Below are 23,562 nucleotides of genomic sequence, written 5' to 3' on the forward strand. Positions count from 1 at the left end.
CAATTGCAGTCCAAAACTGTCTGTACCTGCAACTGTTTTGGGACAGACATTCTGCTATGTTTCCAAGCAGTGCATGGCCTGTAAAGGTAAAGGGCCCCTGACAGTTAAGTCCAGTCGCGAACAACTCTGTGGTTGCAGCGCTCATCTCGCTTTACTGGCCCAGGGAGCTGACATTTGTCCGCAGACAGTTTTTCCAGATCATGTGACCAGCATGACTAAGCTGCTTCTGGCGAAACCAGAGCAGCGCACGGAAACACTGGGAGCCAGTGTGGTATAGTGGTTAAGAGCAGTAGACTCGTAATCTGGTGAACCGGGTTCGCATCCCCGCTCCTCCACATGCAGCTGCTGGGTGACCTTGGGCTAGTCACACTTCTCTGAAGTCTCTCAGCCCCACTCACCTCACAGAGTGTTTGTTGTGGGGGAGGAAGGGAAAGGAGATTGTTAGCTGCTTTGAGGCTCCTTAGGGTAGTGATAAAGTGGGATATCAAATCCAAACTCTTCTTCCACCTTCCCCCCAGAGTGGTACCTATCTATCTACTTGCACTTTGACATGCTTTCAAACAGCTAGGTTGGCAGGAGGCATGGCCCATAGCTTCCTACTTAAACCCTGTAGTTTTTCATACCACGAATGTTCTGCGGGGGGTGGGGGGCTGTCCCGCTTTTGTTTCTCTATATAGCACAAGAATGTCCCTCCAGATGGCGATAATGCCGTACCATTTGGGAAGCATTGCTGAACAACTAAAACTAAAACGAAGCAGAAAATGTGCGGACAGTCCAGTACAACTAACAAATTATTATTATTATCATTATTATTGTGTTAATAACTTGTTGCTGAATACACCCACAAAAGAAGTCCGAAGGGGCCCTGATAAAGTTGTGAAAATAAACCGAAGCCAATCACATCTTCAAAGCCTCTGCACTTTACAGATTACACCAATTCCCCTACACAGCAATTGAGTTCCATTTAGCAATGTTATAACGTGTCCCTTAGCTCTGCTTGGCAGAATACATTTCTCCAAGTTAAGCGTAAGAGTGGAAATGGGATGGGATCCCAGAATGTAATAGACACATTTTTGTATCCCTTTAGAGAGGACAAGCAAGGACACACGCAGAGGGGAAGCCATAGACCTATGGAATAATTAATAAGCATGTTTTGGCTCTGTGTATATGCTTGTTATTATGAGCGGTGGAACGTTTTCCAAGCATGCTTGTGAGCATCTGCAGCAAAGAAGCAATTACATTACATGTACCATGGACTCTCCAACAAAGCCCTGCACTCTAGCCTCTTCACGATGATAAAGCAGCATCAAATTCATCAGACATGTCACATAATTTCCATTGTCACCAGCTAGAGAAAACTGGCCTGCACCTAGGGCTGTTGAGAAACATCAAGCCCAGCTTAGACAGTGAACAGGTATAGCCAGTGGGCTACATGTGAATGGGCCTTTCTTTTTCTTAGTGGGAAAGTGATGGTGAACAGGGAAATAAATGCCTTTGAGTTACAATGTGGCCTGTTTCAACAATCAATGGTCACATTAGGTTATGCATTTCATAGCACTGTAAGCAGAAACCCATGCCACGCAAACACGGCTCTTTGCCACCATTTTCTGTCATAACAGCATTCCTCAAGGACTTGTTCCAGAGCAAAGATCATCCTTACATCTCAATTCTATTCCATATATAAAAGGTAAAGGGACCCCTGACCATTAGGTTCAGTCGTGGCCGACTCTGGGGTTGCGGCGCTCATCTCGCTTTATTGGCTGAGGGAGCCGGCACACAGCTTCCGGGTCATGTGGCCAGCATGACTAAGCTGCTTCTGGCGAACCAGAGCAGCGCACAGAAATGCCGTTTACCTTCCCGCTGTAGTGGTACCTATTTATCTACCTGCACTTTGACGTGCTTTTAAACTGCTAGGTTGGCAGGAGCAGGGACCGAGCAACGGGAGCTCACACTGTCATGGGGATTTGAACCGCCGACCTTCTGATCAGCAGGTCCTAGGCTCTGTAGTTTAACCCATAGCACCACCCGCGTCCCTATTCCATGTATACTTAGAAGTAATTCCCACAATGTTCAATGAGGCTTTCTCCCAGGAGTGTGTGCTTGCATTGCAGTCTTAGTGACATTCGTGAAAAACAGCTGAAGTCATGCAGACACATTTTCTCTTTTGCAGAGGAAGCTGCCATTAGTCCATCTAGCTCATTCCTCTTCTCCAAGCAGCAGGGGCCCTCCAAACGTTTCAGGCAGAGAGGCCTCCCCGCCTTGCTATCTGTGATCCTTTTAATTAGTGATGCAATGGACTGAATCTGGAGCCATCTGCATCTATGCCTGCCCCTATCAGCATGGCAAAGCCTTCCAAGTTATAAAGGTAGAAATTAAAGGGTATTTGAGGTGAGTCAGGGTGTTGTGAAATCAGAATATTACTGTCCTTCATACCTATGAAAAGCTAATGTCCAGTTACCAAATTAGAATTGCAAATTGAACTTCCACAGAATTTAGCGCTTGCTTTCTTAATTTATGCTGTGCTTTTTCTCTTGCTGGGGGGGGGGGGAGTGGTATGTAAGGAGAAGAAGATGGTTGGCATCTCAGCTTCACGGAGCTAACTTGTCAATGGCTTTAGCAGGCACCCAGCTGCCGATGCTTACAAGGGGAATGGGATGAGCTAGTTGTCTTTGAGGATCAGACCGCTGGGAGTCAATCAGCCTTGACAGCACTGCTGAGTTTTGCACTGTGATGGCTTGAGCATCTCCCAAGGGCAAAAGGCAGCCACTTATCAGCACTTTGCCAAGCATGGAAGGAGGCAGCAAATAGCTCACAAATAGCAGGGGGAGAAAAAGCCCCGTGATCAAAGCTATGGGGAGTGCAAATCCGCTTCCTTAACCCCTCCCACCATTACCCATCACTGTTTGTTCTCATAAGTACATTTAGTTGCCGGTTTAATAATGGGAAATGATAAGTGAAGCCTAAGGAGCTAAGGATTTAGGATATTGTGCACTGGAGCAAATGTACAGGTTGGACTTACACTGGATGCATGCTAGCTATGCACAGCAATGTGTGACCCACATTCTGGAAATTCATGAGCTGTCTGCCTCCCCTATCTCTTTCTTTAAGCAAAGCTCCTGCATCCCAAGAGAAAGTGGCAATAGCCAGATGACCATAGACAATTATGGTGTCTACCGCTCACCAATCCCCTGAATGCCCAGCACAAAGTAAGACATGTTCTCCCTTCCCTAAGTTCTCTACACATTGCAGAGAATTCACTGCGGTGCAATCCTACACATAGGGTGGTATCCAATTAACTCACTCTGTTAGCACATGGATTTCCGTTTGCACAATGGAACTTCTCCTTCTTCTCTCCCCAGGTGTCCTTGCTGCACCCTCCCCAAATTGGCTGCAGGGTTTTGAAGGAACCACCAGAACAGATTTAGGGGGCAAGTGGTGAAAGGAAGGTGAGAGGAAGTTCTGTTACACAGCCCAAAGTTTTTCTGCTAACAGAACTGCTTTGTTGGCCACCACCCTCAGTTTCCTGGGAGTAAGCTCCAGATGAACTCATTGATGCTTACGTCCAGACTGCTTAGGTTCAAAACACATTGAGATTTAGCAAAAGATCCACATCCACATGAATTCCAGCCTTCAGCTTTTAATAAGAAATGCAAACAAGGATCTTGTAAACAAGTGTTACGGTTTAAACTGTTAGCGTGAAGTAGGAACCCCGTTAAAGAAAAGGAAATATGCATTAGCCTCTGCTTTATTATTTCCCTCCATCTGTTCCTCTCTGCTAATCTGCCACAAACAACCCAGAAAGCCTTATTGACTTGCCAGAACAAATGAATTTACTGTGGCAGAAGATGATGTCCTGCTTGGCGAAAATAGTCCTGAAGTTTCACTCGCCTGCATTCTCTTTCCACTACACAACTGACTTGAAGTATAAGGCAACTTTTGCTTCACACGGGACCTTCCTGCAGAACTTGAACTAAGTGACCCTTTTACTTTGCACCCTGTGTGGAGAGATTATTAGAAGCAGAGCTAGCAAGGGGGAATTGTGTTGCTTCTGACTAGTCCAAAGCCCAGATCAAAGTGAGAGATAAGATACAGTGCTGCCTGTTGCTCTGAAGAGTAGAAGGCACGGAGACCAAAAGGAGGTGGAACCAGAGTCAATAGCAGGCAAAGCCAACTCACTCTAATTTTGCCCCTAAATGCCTCCCCGCTAAATTCTACAGCACTGAGATTAAGGGAAAGGAAGCTGACAGGCAGTGCCCTCCGCCTGGACTGGTTGCAAGTAAAAAGGCAACAATGCCATACTTGAAAAATCCACCCTGAATCAAGTGGGGAGGGCAAGTAGGTGGAGTTTGGAGCACTCCCACTTTTAGAGGGGAATACAGTGGTAGCAGGGACATCACCTTGCCAACAAAGGTCCGTATAGTTAAAGCCATGGTTTTCCCAGCAGTGATGTATGGAGAGCTGGACCATAAAGAAGGCTGATCGCCGAAGAATTGATGCTTTCGAATTATGGTGCTGGAGGAGACTCTTGAGAGTCCCATGGACTGCAAGAAGATCAAACGCATCCATTCTGAAGGAAATCAGCCCTGAGTGCTCACTGGAAGGACAGATCCTGAAGCTGAGGCTCCAATACTTTGGCTACCTCATGAGAAGAGAAGACTCCCTGGAAAAGACCCTGATGTTGGGAAAGATTGAGGGCACAAGGAGAAGGGGACAACAGAGGATGAGATGGTCGCACAGTGTTCTCGAAGCTACCAGCATGAGTTTGACCAAACTGCGGGAGGCAGTGGAAGACAGGAGTGCCTGGCGTGCTCCGGCTAATGGGGTCACGAAGAATCGGACATGACTAAACGACTAAACAACAACAACAACACAGTGGTACCTCGGTTTACGAACTTAATCCGTTCCGGAAATCTGTTCTTAAACCAAAACCATTCTTAAACCAAGGCACGCTTTCCCTAATGAGGTCCATTCTTAGACCGAGGTAAAGTTCACATACCAGGACACTACTTCCAGTTTTGCAGGGTTCGTAAACCAAATAGTTCGTAAACTGGGCTGTTCTTAAACCAAGGCACCACTGTAACCACTTTTTAAAAATTCCACTATTTAAAAAAATAATGCTCTAATTCTTTAAATGGGAGCTGTTACAGCATAAATACACTTTTAAAAATTATTAGGCGGGGCAATGCAGCTCCTAGCTGCAGTCCTTTGAAGGTGAGACTCTGCTGTTATACCATTCCCAAACCAGATAAAGAGTGGGTGCAGAGGGGGTTCATTTGTTCATCTGTTGTAGTCTTTCCTCCAGAGCAACATTCTGTCTTCACAACAACAACTCTGGGAGGTAAAACAGGCTGAGAGATAGCAATTGACCAAGGTCGCCCGGTGAGATTCACAGCTGAATGGGGATTAAAACCTGGATTTCCAACTGAAATAAAATAAATAAGGAGGGAGATATATATATATAATAATAAATGTTCATAAATGTACCAAGCAAACACATACATAAATATATAAACCACATGTCTGAAGCAGCACAGGAAAACAGCCATGAAACCATTTTGAGTCCCAAACTGACCAAATGTTTTCATTGCAAGGTCGAAGGAAATGGAAAAGCCTCCCCATTGTCTTTTCCTTCACAAATCCTGTCTTTAGGGTGAGCCGGTGACCTGGCTCAGGAACTAAGTATTTATCATTACAAAAGACTGGCCAGGCTCCCCAGGGTATCCAATCAAGTAAGCATTAACAGGTAACCTGCCAGACAGGAGGTAAACAACACACTCAGATTTCTGTTGGAGACCACCCCTTTCTGTGATGTATGTATGATGTTTCTGAGGGTGGTCTTGGACTCCAGGGCGGGCAATTTAAAATGTCTATATAAGGTCAGGCACACCTTTGTTTGGGGTCCTCCTCCTTCTCCTGTATGAAGGGGGAACCCTGTTTCAACAGTTCAATAAAGATCAGGCTTATGAGCTGCTTTGCTTCTCAATATTCTCTGGTTGGCCTCTGTTCTTTTCTCCGACAGATGGAGAACCTACAAAGGACTCTATAAGGGCTCTTGTGTCCCCCATAAGGGAATAAGGGCAGATTTTCATTTATTACAGAAGCATTCCAATACCAGCTTTCAAAAGAAAGATGCAATCTCCCCTCAGTTGCAAGCAGAATGAGGAAGGGATGTCTGGGCTTTGGGAGAGGGGCAGTAGGTGGGCAACTGAAGGGTCTGGGGGTGTAAACCGATGTGGTGTAGTGGCTGGAGTGTTGGATCAGGACCAAGAAACCTAGTTTCATTGCTGAATACAGATATGGATTCAATTAAAGCAACCTTGGCCAACCGCTGTCTTCTTTGCCTAACCTACTTCATAGGGTTGTTGTATGCTGCAATAAGTTTCTTGGAGGAAGGGTTGGATACAAATAACAATAAGCTGGGTAGGGGTCCTTCAGAACTTTGCAGTGTATGCAGATTCCCATGTGAGATAATGGCACTCTAGCAATCCTAATTACCATTCCCGGTCCTCTCCTCCACAGGAAAGTTGGATTAACGTGACAGGACATTCTCCAAGCAGGAGGAGGCTGACAGTGAGGCAAAGCCATCTTGTTTGTCCATTGTAAACCAGCAGAGAACCCATGAGCATGGTTGGGATTCAGAGCACTGCTAATGAGGTAGGAAAAGCAGGTTTTTCTAACGGTCCTCACATTTTGTTAGGGTGTGTGTGGAAACGGCCGGCAGTCCTCTCGCAGCGTAATCAGGGTTTTCCTTGGGCATTAGTGACCAAGCCATGGTTGGCAACAGAAATAGCTGTTCTTTTCAGTCCCTTGAAACATCACATCACATATCCTCAGATGGAATCTGATCTGACCAGCCAGAGAGCTCCCTTCACCTGCACCAGAGTCCTTCTTCTCATCAAAATGCCACAACAACCTTTATACCCTGACAAGACTCTCTAGTAAACCTGGAAGATAATTAAATGAGTCTCTGGGACCGCTGCTATGACCGGAGGCGATGGTTGGAATTTTGAGACATCATCAATTTCCAAAGAAAGAAGAGGCACTGAGGTGTGTGTGTGTTTTTAGTGCATCTGAATAATTAAAATGCCTTGAGCCATCAAAATACAATTGGGAGGGCACAACTGCCCGGAAGGCTCACCTCAAATCACCTACTCAGAAGAGCAAGGTGAATGATTCAGGAACCTGATTACCTTGGGCTTGCATATAAGCTGGAGATAAGTGAAAGCATAGTTTAATCATTAAGATAATTCCTCTGTAGGCCAGGGCTTCTCACCAATCAGTTACAAGGAGCAATCCAGTGTGGTGCATTTGCTAGAACTGTTTCTTGGTCTAGGTACCTTAAAAACCCTCTTTTGCTGAAAATCACGGGAACTGATACATTATCACATGACAAGGGAACAGCAGCCACCCTCTCCAGTGTGGAGAAATTAAAAATGCCTGAAACTAGATAAGTGGTCATGAGCTGCAGATGGTGACAGATGTCACAGGATAGGCTGTAACAGTGGGGTGATTTCTGCAATTGTGTGCAGTCACATTCTAACAAACAAAAGTGGCTTCTGAGATGCTTAGGGCCCCGAAATGGGGGGGGGGGGCACACACAAGCTTGGAAATGTTAAGAATCAGCTCCCACCACATGCAAAAGAGAGCAGGTGTTTACCAAGTCCTTTATCTTTCTCTCATTAATCTAAAACTCCAGATTATTTGAATCCAACATAAATTCTTCACATGCAGAGTCTCTGTAAATAACAGCTCCTTGTTGTATTTGCTCAAACTGTTCCAAGCCTCTCTCAAGGCACTTAGTTAAATGAATAATGTTAAAATGTACCAGTTTGAAATTTAGTAACACATTTATTAGAGGAACAATAAAACAGAGGACAACTAGCACTGCTTCTTTCACTCTTTGATACATTTTGGAAGATAATGGAGCCAGGAGAGAAAACCCACCTTTATTAGGTTGTGTCATTCCAAAAAGGGTTCCCCTGGCTACCAGTGCATTTAATTAGATAAGGCCATTGTGCAATTGTTTCACGGGTCTAATTACTGTTCAGAGGAATTCAGAGGTCTGGCTTGTTTTATCTGCCTAGAAAAAGAAGAAAATAGCATCAATCAATGGTTTCCCTCCCCAGTTCTTTTCCATTGTGTCCTTTGGAGTGGCTAAAATAAAATACCTAATCTGAGCAAAAGGATGTCAAATGGGTTTTTCAAAGCTCTTCTCTTGAAGGAGAGCTGAGAGGTTGGCAGCAGCAGACAAACATCTCCATTGGGATGGGATCCTAAAATGCGATCCTAAAATGGTTCCATGCCCCCAGGCCTCTGTGCCAACCACTGCCAAGCCCAAGTGGCTGAGTATCAAGACTGGCTGCTGCCCAATGGGCAGCTTTTCAACTCCACCACATGCTTGTTCTGCCAAGTTCCCTTTAGGTATCTAAACATCCAGCATTTCCAGCCCAGCTCAAGAGACTGATTTTAATCTCTCCTGACTGCTGTGTCTCATACAGACATGCAATATACCAGCACTGACTGGGGTACTTTCCAAACTGTGTGCACTATTGGTTAAAATTAGCTGGAGTTACAAATCAAGAACTGTTACTCTCCAAAGAGAAAGAAGAGTGGTGTGTTGGATAGCAGATTGGGAGAACTGTGCCTGTCTCTTGCTCCAGCAGAACACCTGGGGAAACTCATGGTGCCTCAGATTTCTCGTGATTAAAAATGTGGATCATAAACCACTCACCGTCACCAGTTCCACCTATGGAGGTTATGATATTCAACAGAGTATTGGAAACTATTCAGATGGAAACACAAGGGCTTACCTAGCATGAAATATATGAACCTAGACAGCTCATCTGACAACAAGTGGCACTCCTACATCAGAATTATAATGGACATAAGAACAAGGTGCTTGAAAAGGACCAGGGCATGACGTGTCAGTGGAGCTATAAATACGACTCTGTTCTTTGCCATTTAATCTGGTTAAATGGGGCAAAAATTGCCTGCTCAAAAGCTAGTCCTATTTATTTACATTTTTAAAAAATGCTTAATTGTTTTCCAGCAATGTACAAAATGAGTCCCATAAATGTCAATGGAACCTGTCTCCAAGTTACAGTATTAATGCATACAGGACTGCAATCTATATCACTGGACTAACTTTGACCATTTTCTTCAAGCAACATGAATAATTAATGGTATTGACTATGAAGAGATCCACTCCCTGAGACCTCTTTAGAAAGGATTAGGCCAGGGCTGGTATAATCTGTGTTTCTCCAGATGTTGTTGGACCCAAATTCCCATCAGCCCCTGTCAGCATAGCCAATGCTCAGGGAAGATGGGAGCTGTAGTCCAGCAGCATATGGGGGGCAATAGCCCACTCCACCCCTGGAACAGGCAAATCCATGGTGGCTCTCTCAACAGCCATGACAGTTACCTGGAATTTCCAGGTTTATATGCTAATAACAAACAACAAGTAAAGGCCAACAGCTTCACTTCCCTTCTTCAGAGTTCCTCAGAGGCATCTGTCAATCTGTGGTTGGAAATAAAATGCTGGACTAAGTGGATCTTGTTCCAATTCACTATACCATTATTTTACTTTCTTTCTGTCTCAGCTTTCAATACGCTGCCCAACTGACTCCGTGTAGTTCTGCACTGCAAACCTCAAGTCAAGTATGTTTTCTGTGGGCCAACAGAACTGTTATCTGCAAACATATTGTTTGCGTGAGACATCCCTCCAGAATCAATGTTGGTGTTAAAATTGCAGGCGCCTCAATTTCTTTCTACTGGAAGTACATATGGGAGCAATAAAAGCTGTCTCCATCAGATGACACATCAGATTGGGATTCCCTTTTAACCATCACCAGTGGGCTACTGTCCAAGTGGAGATGGAAGAACAGGGAGCAGTTTTGGCAAAATGCCACAAGGCTAGCACTAAAGCACAGAGGAAGTGTTGGATGAGTAGTAAGCAGGAGCTCCTCCTGTCTGTTTTATGCTTTGCCAGTGGCTTGTTCCATAAACCGGCAGCGTAGCAAATGTTAATCTCCACAGTGAAGAAATAATTGACCCAGTCTTGTACTCAGTACATCCTGTTGTGTGGCTATAGAGCAGTAGTGAGGAACCAGTGGCCCTCCTGACATTATTGGACTACAACTTCCATTATCCCTGGGCCATTGGCCATGATAGGAGTCTGGAATTTTAAAGATCTGTCATTTACTGTACATTGCTTGCTAATAAATTGTATGGTAAAGGAAATCCACATATCTCACTACTATTTATATGGATAACACTTCCCATGCTCATTTGTCTGTATTTTGCTTATATCTATTTTTGAATTTGTTATTTTGCTGGTCTCTTTTAAATTGTTAATTACCTTGGCCCTGCTTGGCAGGGGGTTGGACTCGATGGCCTTAGTGGTCTCTTCCAACTCTATGATTCTATGATTCTATGATTCATTGAAAGGTGAAATATTTATTGTGAATACATAAAACTTAATGGTTATGAATAAATTCCCATGATGCATCCCAAAGCAATGTACAATTGTAAATTATAATTCTTAAAGGGTAAAAGAAAGAAATGGGCTTTGTCTTAGCCTTCTAATGCAGAATCTTGGATTCTGGTCACATACAGTGGTACCTTGGGTTAAGTACTTAACTCGTTCTGGAGGTCTGTTCTTAACCTGAAGCTGTTCTCAACCTGAAGCACCACTTTAGCTAATGGGGCTTCCTGCTCCCTCCGTGCCGCCGGAGCATGATTTCTGTTCTCATCCTGAAGCAAAGTTCTTAACCTGAGGTACTATTTCTGGGTTAGTGGAGTCTGTAACCTGAAGCGTATGTAACCCGAGGTACCACTGTACTTCTAGACCTCTTGTTTCATTTTTTAAAAAGCGGCTGGCTAGCCCTTACAGTTAAAAGAGTAGAGTAGGGGGTGGGCGGGCTATAATTGCCTGACTGCCATAAATCGAGAAAGGTAGACTGGAAAGCAGTGCTTTGAAACAGCGCAGAGATGAGCATCTGCCCTGCCCCCGCCTGATTTTGTTGCTGGCCTTTTTGTTCAAGGACTCCCTATGCCGGGCGAAAAAATAAGTATGCCTTTCGCTGAGACAATGGCAAGCTAATTCCGACGCCGCCGAGTTTGCAGCGGGCTTCGGGTAACGTGGGCTCGCCTGCTTGACAACACAAACCCCACAAAAGCCTTGAACTTTCAGGAAACCCCATTAGCGAGGCTGAGCGATGTGTCAATCCCTTTCTGGCTCTCCCCCCGCCCTTGCCCTGCCTTCCTCCACCTCTACAAGGCACCGGGAAGAGCCGGAGCGAGGCATTCAGATTTTGAATGGAGGAGACCCGGACTAGCCTGATGACGTCGCCTTCGCCTATTGGCCTTTGGGTGGCGCGACGTCACAGACGGGTCGGTGACTTGGACGGCGGGGCGGGGAAGCGGGGAGGAGGGAGGGAGCTTGAGCAGTCTGAAGCCGGAGAGGAACGCGCCGGCGGGGAGCCCTGGGCAGGCGCGGGCATGGGGTGGAAATGCGGGGACGGAGCAACGAAGCAGCTGAGCCGGTAACATATTGCAAGCCCTCCCGTCGAGCCAAGGGGTCCCGAGTAGGTACGGGTGAGAAGGGGCGGGGTGCCTGGCTTGCTGGCCTCGGGGGGGGAGGAGGACGGGGAGGCGCCAGGTGTTTTCCGAGGGTTTGGTGGGTGTGTACAGGAAAGGGACGGCGTGGGGTAAAGGGTGCTCGTCGGAAGAAGGGGAAACCCTGCCTTGCCAGGAGGATCTTTGTCTACTTAACCTTGCTGCCGCTGCTTTCTCAACTTCCCTTTGCAGGGAAATTTTGCGGGAAGGGAGTGCCTTGCCCTTTTCTTCTTGGGAAGAAAGCGCCTCCCTTTCATCTGCCTTTCCCTGGCTAGCTCAGAGATTCTTGTTTGCTTTTGCAACCCCTTTCCGTTGTTGCTTCCTTGCTATTTACAGGTGACGTTCTGGAGGTTTGTTTTTTTTAAAGAAAGGCAATAAAAAGGTGCGTGTGGAGAATTCTCTGTAAATTAAGAACAAGGGGGTTTCTTATCAAGAGCTCCTCCCTCGGACAAAACCCCCTCGCAGAGCGCAGCGTTGCAGAACTGGACTTTCTAAAATAAGGAGCGGCTTTTTGCGGAACTGCGAATGTTTGTAGGGCTGGGAGGCAGCGAGCCGCCGTTGTTTTCTGGGCTAATGCATCTGCAACCCATTGATTGGCCGCCGCCTCCCTTCCTCCCATCTCTCCCCTTTCCCATCAATGCCTTTTCCCAAGGGAGCAAAAGGGGAGCGAGGGCGGGGAGGGAGAGCATGGGAAAGAATCGACTGGAATCGCTGTTTGGTTTTGATCATCCTAGCTGGGCAAAGAGGAGGCTAATTGGGTTGGCATTTGGAGAGTCAAGGTGATCCAGTTAGCTAGCATCTTGTTTTATTCTTGTCGGAGGGAGGCTTTCCCATTGTCTCGACAAAAAGCGAGCGTGTCTCTTTAAAATTCCGTGAATGAACGCTACGGCTCGGGGATGAGTACTGCAGCTCGGTGTGTGTGTGTGTGTGTGTGTGTGTGTGTTGTGTGTTTGTGCGCAGAGACCAAAGCGCGAGCCAGCGAGAGGGAGAGTTGCGGGAAGCCGCACACAACCCTGGAGTTTGCTTAGGTATAAACGCGCTTGGAAGGGAGCGAGTAGCAGTTTTGGCAAGTGCTAAATCCTAAAGCAAAGGAGAAGCCCAAACAAACCAGCTCTCCTCTGGCCTCCGCGTGGATCAGCGTGGGAAATTCTTCCCCAAAGGGGTAGTCGACAACTTCTGCTGGCAGGCGCGCTTACAAGGCTTTGAAGCATTTGTTTTAGCTTGTGCGGATCCAAAGGGAGGGAGGTCACTTCGGAAAGGAGGCGTTTGAAAAGGAGAAGGTAGCCCTGTAGGGTGTCTCTGCTTTTGCAGGAAGGAGGTTTGTGAGTGTGGCTCTGAAATCTTCTGTGCTTTTCTGTCCCCACTGAAGAGTAGTGGGTGACTTGAAATATTAGATTTCTGCACCCGCTCAAAAAGTTAAAAGTTCCTTTGATGTATGAAGGCAGTGGCTGTGTATTTATGTACTAACTCCCCCCCCCCACACACAAAAAGCCCACTTTGTAACCAGTCTGTTATCCCAAAGCGACAGCTGCAGAGTATGCTTTCTTGCCTATCGATCATTTCCAGCCTTAGAAGATTCTCTCACCTCCCCTTTTTTGAGGGGGGTATTCCTTTTCCCTTTTACCATGGGAGGATGATGTGCTCTGCAGTCCCTTGTGACTGTTTCAAGGGTGAGAGAGGATTGCTGCCTCCCACCCAATGGGACTGATTGAAATTCAGCTTCACAAAGAGCTCTGAACTAGAGTTCCAGACAAAGGAAACTGCTAGGGTTACGCTTCTCTTCCCTCTGCTTGCTTGAATTTCATGCTGCCTTGCCAAGTTCTCTATAAGCGGCTCTCTTGTGCAGCTTCTCGTTCCCCTCCTGCAATAGACAAGGATAAACTTGTCCTGTTAACTGTAGTTTTAACTTCTTTTTTTCTGGGCTGATTCCAAGGTGGCCTTCTTCACGCTTACTTTAATAAGCCTGTGTGCCTGACTTGTGAGCCTGAACAGAGATGCTCCTTTCTATGCTTGTGGCAAGATGTTAGCAAATGTTTAGGCCAGCAGTCCCCAGATGTTATGAATTATTTAGCAAGCACACATGCATAGCCATCTTTTGTGTGTGCAAGTAGGGAGCAATAAACAATATAAACCTTGGTGATTTCTGTTGGTTGACCTTTTCAGTGACACAGTGATGCCTTAACTCCCTCAAGGTCTCTGTGATTTTGACCTAGTTTTTTTTGGGGGGGGAGGTCGGGGTGGCCGTTGAATTCTACAATGCATAGTATACCACATAATTTAAACTGAGGTTTGGCCCAAGATGTTTTGCTGCCTGAGGCAAAGAAGTTTGCCCTCCCCATAAGGTAACTGAACTGAACAGGCAGTTTTGAATTAGCACTGATTTCACAGTTTGGGTGGGACACGCTATGCCATGTAATATTCACAACTCTGTCCTCCAAGAGAGGGAATGGGGGCTTAGGAGGAATAGCATAGGAGCTGCTATAGCATCTGCTTGAGGCAAGTTGCCTTACTTTGCCTAATGATAAGGCTATCCCTGCTTAAGTTTCCCAAAGTGATTTTGCTCTGCAACCTGATTGTAGAAGTGTTTTAAAGTTTCAGTGGGAAAGTGTTCGATGAGCATGCCATCTTAGTGATAGCTTTGGCTATGGTTGGAGAGTCTTGAATTCTGCATTCCAGCCAGCACTTTAAGGATCAGAAGAAAAGTTAAAGCATCTAGCAAGGCACCATTTTTTTATAATATAAAAAAACCATAGTACTGTATAATATCTTACTTGCAATCTAGAACAACCATTTACGTCATAACATTTACTGGGCTAACACTGGCCTGACCCTCATTCCAGTAGTGGTACAGCTATGTGAAGCAGTTGGGAGTGGACACTTCCAGGATACAGACAGCAGAAGAAATGGGTCCTTCAACTTTGTAATGCATGCTTGTGAAGTCTCTTCTGCCTGGTGGTGTGTGATGCTGGAAAGTGTAAATGGTTGGAGGCAAGTTCCAAGCCTGAAAGAGCATAGCCTCTAGTGTCTAGATGTTAAATAGCAAATGGGCTTGACCTGCTTGTGGCTTGACCTTTCCATTCTTGGTAAGAAGTAGAAACACCTGGTTGACAAGAAGTTTGGAAGTTGGTTAAGAGAATAAATCAGTCTTGAGTGCAACACTATGACATAATAGCGCAGAGATCCAGCTAGCCATGGTGTGCGGTGCTCCATAAGAGACCCTGTGATACATACAATACACCCCTTTATTGTAGCCTTGAAATGCCGCTTGCAAAGAGTGTGTAGTAGCTGTTGAGCAGTGCTGTTTGTGAACTTTCTCAATGGTCCTCTTTTCATAGGTTGCTGAAGAGAGCTGCACAAGCTGGGGTGGAACAGGTGCTGACATCTTTGCTTCCACCTTTCCAAAATCCTTGTGGCCTTATCAGCAATGGGTGCGTTTCCCCTCTCTGTTAAGAAAATAGTAGTGGTTTTGAGCATAACTGCTTCTTAAATTGACCAGAGTCTCAGCTGGACTGCCAGTCTACCGCAGGGGTAGTCAATGTTGGGTCCTCCAGATATTGTTGAATTGCAACTCCCATCAGCTCCAGCCAGCATGCTCAGCTCAAGGAGGATGGGAGTTGTGATCCAGAACATCTGGAAGGTTTCATGTTTGCCACCAAATCAACCTGCAATGTGTGAACGATAGATATCTGTGAGTAGTCAACACTGCTGCTACACAGATCATTGTTAAAGTTTGCTCATGGCTGATGTAGACCAGAAATGTGTAGACTTCCTTTGGGATAGCTGAGTAACTGGGAGTCTCATTCTGTCTAGTACAAAGATTTGGATGCTGATAAAACTTAAGTTAGGAATATGGATGGTTTTTGCTTCAGGTCATATGATGCAGCAAGTAGGTTTCTTGAGTATCTCAAATCCATGCTTATGTTAAATACATCTCGCACCACTACTGTGCCACTGTTCAGCAATGGCTTCTCCCCCTTCTTCATCTAATTCCTTATGGAAATGTGTTCACTGCTGTTTGCATACGTGCCAGTGGCTGGATCAGGCCAATATAATAACACATCTTGAAATAACTTCATTTGGTTTGGAACCAGAAAACCCCAATCTCTGCCTTCATTGGAAAAAAATCATCAAAAAAATCAAGGAGTAATGATTTGCCTTAATTGGCTGGCTGCATTGTCTGCTGATTGAGCAAGCCATTCTGCAGCTGAGCTGCCTTGAGAGTGATTGACTAATTGTTAGTTGTTGGTCAGTTCTTCAAATCTCAATGCATGTTTCAAACCCAAAATACCCCATGTGAGTGAACAGTGGCCAGGTTTAATCTCTAGAAGAGGTAGTAAATCCTAGGCTGTACATTGTGACCAGAGTAGAGAGTGTTGCTGCAATGATTTTCCTGCCTGTTCCGACCACAGGTTATTATGCCTTGGGGGGATGGTCACTTAAAATGGTTCTGGCTCTGCTGACACGATTGGGCTTCTGCTGAGCAGTGCATTCTGAGGATCATTGTCTGGTATGCTTGTTCAGAGCCGAAACAGTAATAAACAATGTCCTGAGCTGCTTGCTATCTTAAGCAGATTGCCTGCTATCTACAGACAGTAGACTTTGGCTTCACCTGGATTTGAGAAGCTTGATTGTAGCTCTCATGGGCCTAACCAGGTCAGGTGGAGCAAAGCTAGACTGGGGGCAAAAGATGCTTGGATATTTCAGAACAAACAAACACAGATGCCTTTCATAGTTGTATGTGGAGGTGGTTGTAAAATATGCCATGTGACCAGAGAGTTTGTTAGGATTCATTAACATCTTATAGTAGTGAATTCTAAGGATGCACATTTAATAGTTTCACTGCATCTATTGCAAGAGAGTTAATTAAAAATTGCTTCCTGATTATTTGGCGAGGTTAACAAGATTTAGTGACTATGAGCTCAAACACCTTTGTGCTGAAAGAATAATTCATTTCTGTGTCAGATTGTTTTTATAAAGTCAGTGCAACTTGCCTCTCTTTCCTTTGTCTAGTTTTTAATTGACAAATTAATTGTTTTGATCTAATCAGTGTGTGGCTTTGACCTTCAGAGCCTTGGTCTTCCAACAAGTGCCTCACAGCCAGACTTCAGGTGAGCTACAATAGCAGTCCTGCCACCTTACAAATAAACAAGTAAATAAATTGGTCCCCAAATGAATGTAGTGCTAAAGGCAGGTTCTAAGATCTGAAAAGGTGTAAACTCCTGGGTAGCTTGGCTCCCAGTTATTTGAAGGGATGAAAGAAAGAAAAATAATTTGGAGAGCATCTAAGTGCAATACTTCATGGCAGTGCAGAGACCCATTTGCTCAGTATAGGGTTTCATGCTTCAGCAGTAGTGATCCTATATGAAGTATAATATAAAGTCTCCCTAATGTAAGATTGATAAGCTTTTTCCTTGTGTTTGTGTTGTGGCAGCATTTTAACAAGAACCTGCAGGCCACTGAAATGGACAGTTTGTGTTTTGAAATTGATGTTGGTACACCTTTTAAACCTGCATCTCTAGCAAAACTAGTGGGTCTTGGTTTTCGTTTTTTTAAAAAATGCTTTGGATCTGCTATATTTTAACTGGCATATTTAAAAACTGGACGCGAAAGCAAATGAAGAACTACCTTCTTTTTTAGGAAAAGTGCAAGGTTTTCTCATATGCCAACACATTTACTCAAAGGTGTGGTGGTTTTTTAAATAAAAAAACCAAAAACCTGGGAGTTGTAATTAAGCCTTCTGTAATCAATTCGTTAGGTTCTAGTTCATTTTAGGATCACCAGTCATTCTTTTTCTTACTGCGTGGCAAAACCTTCTTGAAAGGGCCGGTTTACTTTCACTGCTGGTCCTCTGCAGGGTGGCAGTTTCTTCTGATCAATAATCTGAAGTGTTTGTTTGCATAGCTTTTGTCTGTTTGAAATGGAAACCTCCAATGCCTCTCTCTGTAGCAATCCTTGCCCAACCCACAACAGCCTGCCAGGGCAACTTTTTTCACACCCATTCTGCCCTTTGGTCTCTTTTGCCATATGTGGATCCCTGTCTGCAGGTCAGAATTGAGGTCAGGCCGGTTAAAATCCCAGTGCAGGACTAGGAACTCAAGGTAATCGTTTCACTCTTTTTGCTAGCAGGAATTCTGATAAAAAGGCCTTGATAATGCAATTTAAATTTGGTGGGGTGGTGGCAGCTGGGGTTATGAGTGTAGCAGAACCAGCCCCCAACCCCAAACCAAATCTTTCAAGGAGCCATTAAAACAGAACCAGTCTTCAAAAGCTGGATAGTGTTGTTATGAGTGCTGTGACTTACCTAAAAGGTAGCCTGTACCTGACTTTCCTGGTTGTAGGCATTTGTGGGAGGAGGGAGATCTCCTGCGCTACCAGCAAAGGTTATTTTAAAGACAACAATATAAAACCAAGTAAATAAAGAGGACTTTGTTTGCTTACCCTGCCCCCTCCCTTCTCTCGTGTTAGATGAAACTCTTAATCTATCTGAAGGGTTGTGGGCAGTAGTGAAGGTTCTGTCTTTTGCTCTGGTGACTCTGATCAAAGCTCAGCTCCTGTGACCTTTTCCTCCCACAAAGTGCTGCCTTGTGAACCAAAATGTACTGCAGGCCCTTAATTCCAGGCCTAGCCAGGCGTTCAGTTGCTGACGAGGGAAAGTTCAGGATGTTGTTAAGGGGCAAGTGCAGAACAGGGCCTGTTCTTGACTGGGAAAGTCTAGCATGAAAGAGAGGTAGCCTCTCACTGGGATTGTGTACTTGAGCACAGTGGAACAGATGTGTGTCCTTACTTGCGACCAGGATGGGGCAAGTATCGTATTTTTCCGTGTATAAGATGCCCCCACGTATAAGACGGCCCCTGTTTTTTTGAAACCCAAATTAAGAAGTCAGTACAGTGGTACCTCAGGTTACGTACGCTTCAGGTTACAGACTCCGCTAACCCAGAAATATTACCTCGGGTTAAGAACTTTGCTTCAGGATGAGAACAGAAATCGTGCAGCGGCGGCGCAGTGGCAGCAGGAGGCCCCATTAGCTAAAGTGGTGCTTCAAGTAAAGAACAGTTTCAGGTTAAGAACAGACCTCCAGAATGAATTAAGTTCTTAACCCGAGGTACCACTGTATTTTAAAACAGTTAGGGTTGCCATATTTCAAGAGCCTGAGCCCAAACCCGAGCTTGGCCATCCTCGCCAGAGCTGTTGCTACTAACCACTTACCTTTCTTGTTGGGCCCACTCTGTATCTCCTCCCAGAAAGGCAGGAGAAGAGGTATGTTTATATATTACATGTATATATATCTTTCCTCTAAGCAGCTCAAGGTAATGTGCATAGTTTCCTCTCCACCTGTTCATTTTGTCATCACATCATGAGGCTGAGAGTTGGCTCACCCAGTGCGGATTTGAATCTGGACATCCTTGGTTCTAGTCCATCCTTCTGACCACTACACAGTTCAGTTGCTGCTCTTACTGCTCGCTAGACAAGGGCAGGTGAACAAGAAGCACCAGTCAGGAGGATTCAGGGATTGGCAGTTGGCCCCTAGTGTGGCATGGTCCTCAGCGGATACCTGGCAGTGCCAACCCCCTGGGTGCGTGTCCTGGTGCAAATACATTTTGTGTTTCGCTTCTAAGTAGGCCTCTCTGTAGCAAGAACAAACACAGGGCATGTTAATACAAATCGTTTAGTATGTTGAACAAACTTTGCTCTGACGGAGGAGTTTAACGTGAGGAAAGAATAAGCGTATGGCCTTCTCATTAAAGAAGAGTTTGTGTACCCTTAACTTTGCAAATTATGTAATGGGCCCCACTTTTCCCTTTGCAGCAGGTGCCTTTGTCACCCGCAGTTTGTTATTGTCACTGGTCTTCCAGAATTCTAGAACATTGTCATACGATTTCACTGAGCCTGATGGAGATTTAAATGTGTGTGTAACCAGAGCACAATGCAAGATACACCCTCCTGAATATGAAGATCACAAATGCCATACAAATATAGGAGGCAGTTTTTTATTGTATCAGACAAGTCCATCTCACCATATTTACTTGCTCTGGCAGTGTAAATCCTAGACTTGGGGAAAGACCTCTGCTTAGCTCCTGAGGTGCCTTAACTGGAGAGGCATTCAAGACTGGTGCTCTGCCCCTGAGCTTCAGGTTCTTCAGATGGGATTCACTTGTGTGCATGTAATACAGGAATGCTGGCCTTCTGGGTGTTGCCAGGCATCCCTTGGGTTAAGAGGCACCCCTGAATTCAGGGATAATAACCAGTGTGCTGCCCTTGCAGATGCTGTTGGACTAAAACTCTCATCGGTACCATGCAGCATTGTCAATGATTAGGGTTGTTGGGAGTTGCGGTCTAATAGCATGTGATAGGCACCACATTGGCTACCTCCGATTCATCTCCATGGAGCGGGCAAGTAGCTTTGGCTATAAATGGCTATAAATTTGTGGCCATCTAGACTATTAGATCTCAGAATACAGAAAAGTGCAATGTCTCCCCGAACTCCTGTTTCCTTGGGATGTCCCTTTTGCCTGCAGGCTCCTGCTCTTCATTTTTTGTTGCACCTGGCTCAACATATCTGATCCTTGCAAGGTAAACACTGGGGCAGCAGCAAGCTAGCACAGGTAATCCACACCGCGGCAAGCCAGCAAAATTGGGAGTGTGTGCTGTATAAAACCCCCATGCAAATTGGTACCTATTTTTAGGTGCCACTTTTCAGCTCCGAAGTGCTTTTCTGGCAGCATGGGAAGATGCCTTTGTGCAACTTTTAATCGCCCCAGGGAAATCTCCCCATTAAGAAGTACATTATCGCCATGAAACGCTTTCGAAAGCAATTGGTAGAGAGCAGATCATGGGTACAGTCCTGCTTTTGACAAGGGACATAGCAGGCCAAATGGTTCCGACCCTCTCTTTCACACACCTTTTATTATATTTGCCTTGGCTTCCTTCTGTTGATAGCACTGCTACAAATCACTCTCCCCATGGTGAACTATCTCTATCCTGGTAGTTGTATTTGCAAGTCCTAACCATGTGACTAGGATATATGACTGGGGCAATTTTCCCAGTAGTGATGTGTGGAAGTGAGAGCTGGACCATAAAGAAGGCTGATCACCAAATAATTGATGCTTTTGAATTACGGTGCTGGAGGAGACTCTTGAGAGTCCCATGGACTGCAAGAAGATCAAACCTATCCATTCTTAAGGAAATCAGCCCTGAGTGCTCACTGGAAGGACAGATCGTGAAGCTGAGGCTCCAATACTTTGGCCACCTCATGAGAAGAGAAGACTCCCTGGAAAAGACCCTGATGTTGGGAAAGATGGCGGGCACAAGGAGAAGGGGACGACAGAGGACGAGATGGTTGGATAGTGTCTTTGAAGCTACCAGCATGAGTTTGACCAAACTGCGGGAGGCAGTGGAAGACAGAAGTGACCGGCGTGCTCTGGTCCATGGGGTCACGAAGAGTCGGACATGACTAAACAGCAACAAAGCCATGTGACTCTCATCCACATCTAGTTTTCCCTGTCCAGGTTCTTGGAGACTACTGTGGGGAACATGGAGAATGGCTGTATACCGTATTGGCCCAAATATAAGCCACACCCTAAAAATTGAAGGGGGGAGAGAAAAAGAAAAAATACCAGGCCTGCTTCCAGGGGGAGCCACACCACTTTGCCAGTGGCACTGTTGCCCCACGCTTCCGGCTGCTCTCTAGGGGCCGTCAAAACAAGGGGGGGAGGCCACCCCCTTTCGTTCCGACAGCTCGAGGGAGGTTTTGGAGCGGCGGGTGGCCGCACTCCCGAGCTGCTTCGGTGGGGGTGAGCCGCCCCGCTTTGCCAGTGGCGTAAGGTCCCGGATATAAGCCATGCTTTAACTTTTCATGATCGGAATTGGGGGGGGGAGTGTGGCTTATATTCGGGCCAGTGCGGTAATTGGGGGCAAATTGCACGGAGAGTCCTTGCAAATGCTGGATGGGAATCATCACTGGACATGGGGAGTCCATTTTCAGAGACCTCCCACATGGTGACATGCTCAATCCTCTGACTCTAAAGCAGGTCTGCACAGCCCATCACTTGTGGCTTGCTCGAAAACCCTCCTGTTTCTGTTTTTGCACTCCCAGGCAGTCCCGGCAACAGCAAATACTTGACACTTACTGAATCCTCAAGAGCGTCTGTGCATGGTTGGCAGGTTGCATTCAGCTTGGTAAATCGCAAGTTATGTGTGCACCTGCTCTAAGAGTCAGCTGAGCTGCTACACTTGCCCTGGGGACCAACATCCTTGTAGGGAGCATGTAGCTGTTTCATGTAGTGGAACACATCACGTGACTCAACCCATTGTCATGGATGTACGGGGAAACCTGTACATGTAGGATGTCATGTGCAACATTCATGTGTTCAGTTCCACTAAATTCACCCTGGGAATTGGTAGTGGAGCTGTCTAGATGGCTCCAATACCAAGAATGGTAGAACTTTCCCCTAATGCCAGGCTTAAAGTATTAGTACAGTATTGCGATCTGGCATATCTTCTTAGGACAACTGAACTGCCATCTTGTGTAGAATAACTAAGATTGTTCCTTTTAGTCAGTTTAACCAATTCAACTTTTTTAAAATTTTATTTATTTATTAATGTTGCACTACATATATGAAATATTTACATAGTGTTATATATACATTATATTTGTAAATTCACATTTTCACATTTCATTATGTACCAACATTTAGTAATTTCTTATTTGCTTCTTATTTCTTGCCTTATGTCTTCCTTCCATCTGTGCGCGACTTCCTTGTTTTTATTTTATAACTTTTATTGTGATTGTATTTTTGTATCTTACATACATTCTTGTATATCTGTTTCACTTAACTTTGTCACCAATCACCAATTCAGCTTTTTTTTACACCAGCATATGTTGTGTTCTGAGAGCAGTGTCCCCATGCTATCCTTTTTAAATTCAAAGCATGATCTGGTGCTTCTCCCCTCCTCTCCCTCTTTTCCTGTATCTGAGCCATGTTTGTGGCTTTCTAATGGCTGGTCCAGCCAGAAGAACGCCTGACTGGATATAGTGAAGTGCTGCTTATGTGAGATGTGTTCCTAGAAAGAAAGGGAAGCAGCTGAGTTGTGAAATGATGTCTGTAGGATTCCCAGATCCTACTTCCCCTAACTCTTCAGTCAGCTCCTCTAACCTTCAGTGGACTTTGGGAGCAAAGTTTGCTCTACATACATCACACGAGCAGGTCCAGGAGTCCATTGTTAATATCTTGAGGGGGGGGGGGCGAGCAGGCTGCTGCTCTAGTAGGGTGAAGAGACACTGAGATGGTGAAAAGGGGAAAGAGTTGTCCTGGCTCTGTGATGACTGCCTGACTACTCTTGAAGGGTCTTCAGTGAAGAAGATCCAAAACACCACGAGGAGACTTGAGGGGGGAGCAGACAGACTTAATGACAGTGCTGATAATAAGGGATGCCTCTTGCATTCTATGGGATGCTTATATTCTGCTTTAAGCAAATTTTGTCAGTCCTTTGGGGGCCACATACTTACAGTGTCTTTACTGGCCAATGTGGCTTTCATGTGTCTCCCTCCCTCCCACTGACTAGATCAAGCTTTCCAAACACAATACATTGGGTTAACACAATATTATAGACTGTCTGACCTCGAAACTGGCCACCAGCCGGGCTGCCTGTTTAAATTTTTTCATAATGTCTTGGCGTTCAATGGAGCTTTTCTTGGCAGATTCTAATATTAGGGGATGGTTTGTTAAGCTTCACTTACCCTCTAGCTTTCTCCAAGTAACAGCGTGATTGTCACAGGATCCTGTCTCAGTTGTTGCTCAACTGCAGATGGAGACAAGAGGCTCCATTCTTTTCTCCGTCACCCGCCCCAAATAAAGAGGTAGAAGAGGGGAGTTGCCCTTCTCTTGCTTTACTTCTAGATCATGAGACTGGGCAGTAAAGGAAGTGTGCAACACAACAACCTCCAG

General features: G+C 45.4%; 1 protein-coding gene across 6 annotated transcripts in view; it reads left to right on the top strand.

Moving 5' to 3' along the window:
• Positions 1 to 6,519: 6,519 nt before the first annotated feature.
• CDC42EP4 (CDC42 effector protein 4) overlaps positions 6,520 to 23,562 on the top strand; it is a 32,887-nt gene continuing 15,844 nt past the window's right edge. The window contains exon 1 of one of the 6 annotated variants that reach the window (XM_081180955.1): positions 6,520 to 6,654. The gene's annotated coding sequence lies outside the window, so the exon portion shown is untranslated. Of the gene's footprint in view, positions 6,655 to 11,434; positions 11,590 to 16,701; positions 16,725 to 23,407 lie in introns of those variants that run through there. The other 5 variants (XM_081180952.1, XM_081180950.1, XM_081180951.1 and 2 more) reach the window with 5 other exon arrangements.

Source organism: Podarcis bocagei (genome assembly GCF_964188305.1).
Source record: "Podarcis bocagei genome assembly, chromosome: 2".
Taxonomy (NCBI): domain Eukaryota; kingdom Metazoa; phylum Chordata; class Lepidosauria; order Squamata; family Lacertidae; genus Podarcis; species Podarcis bocagei.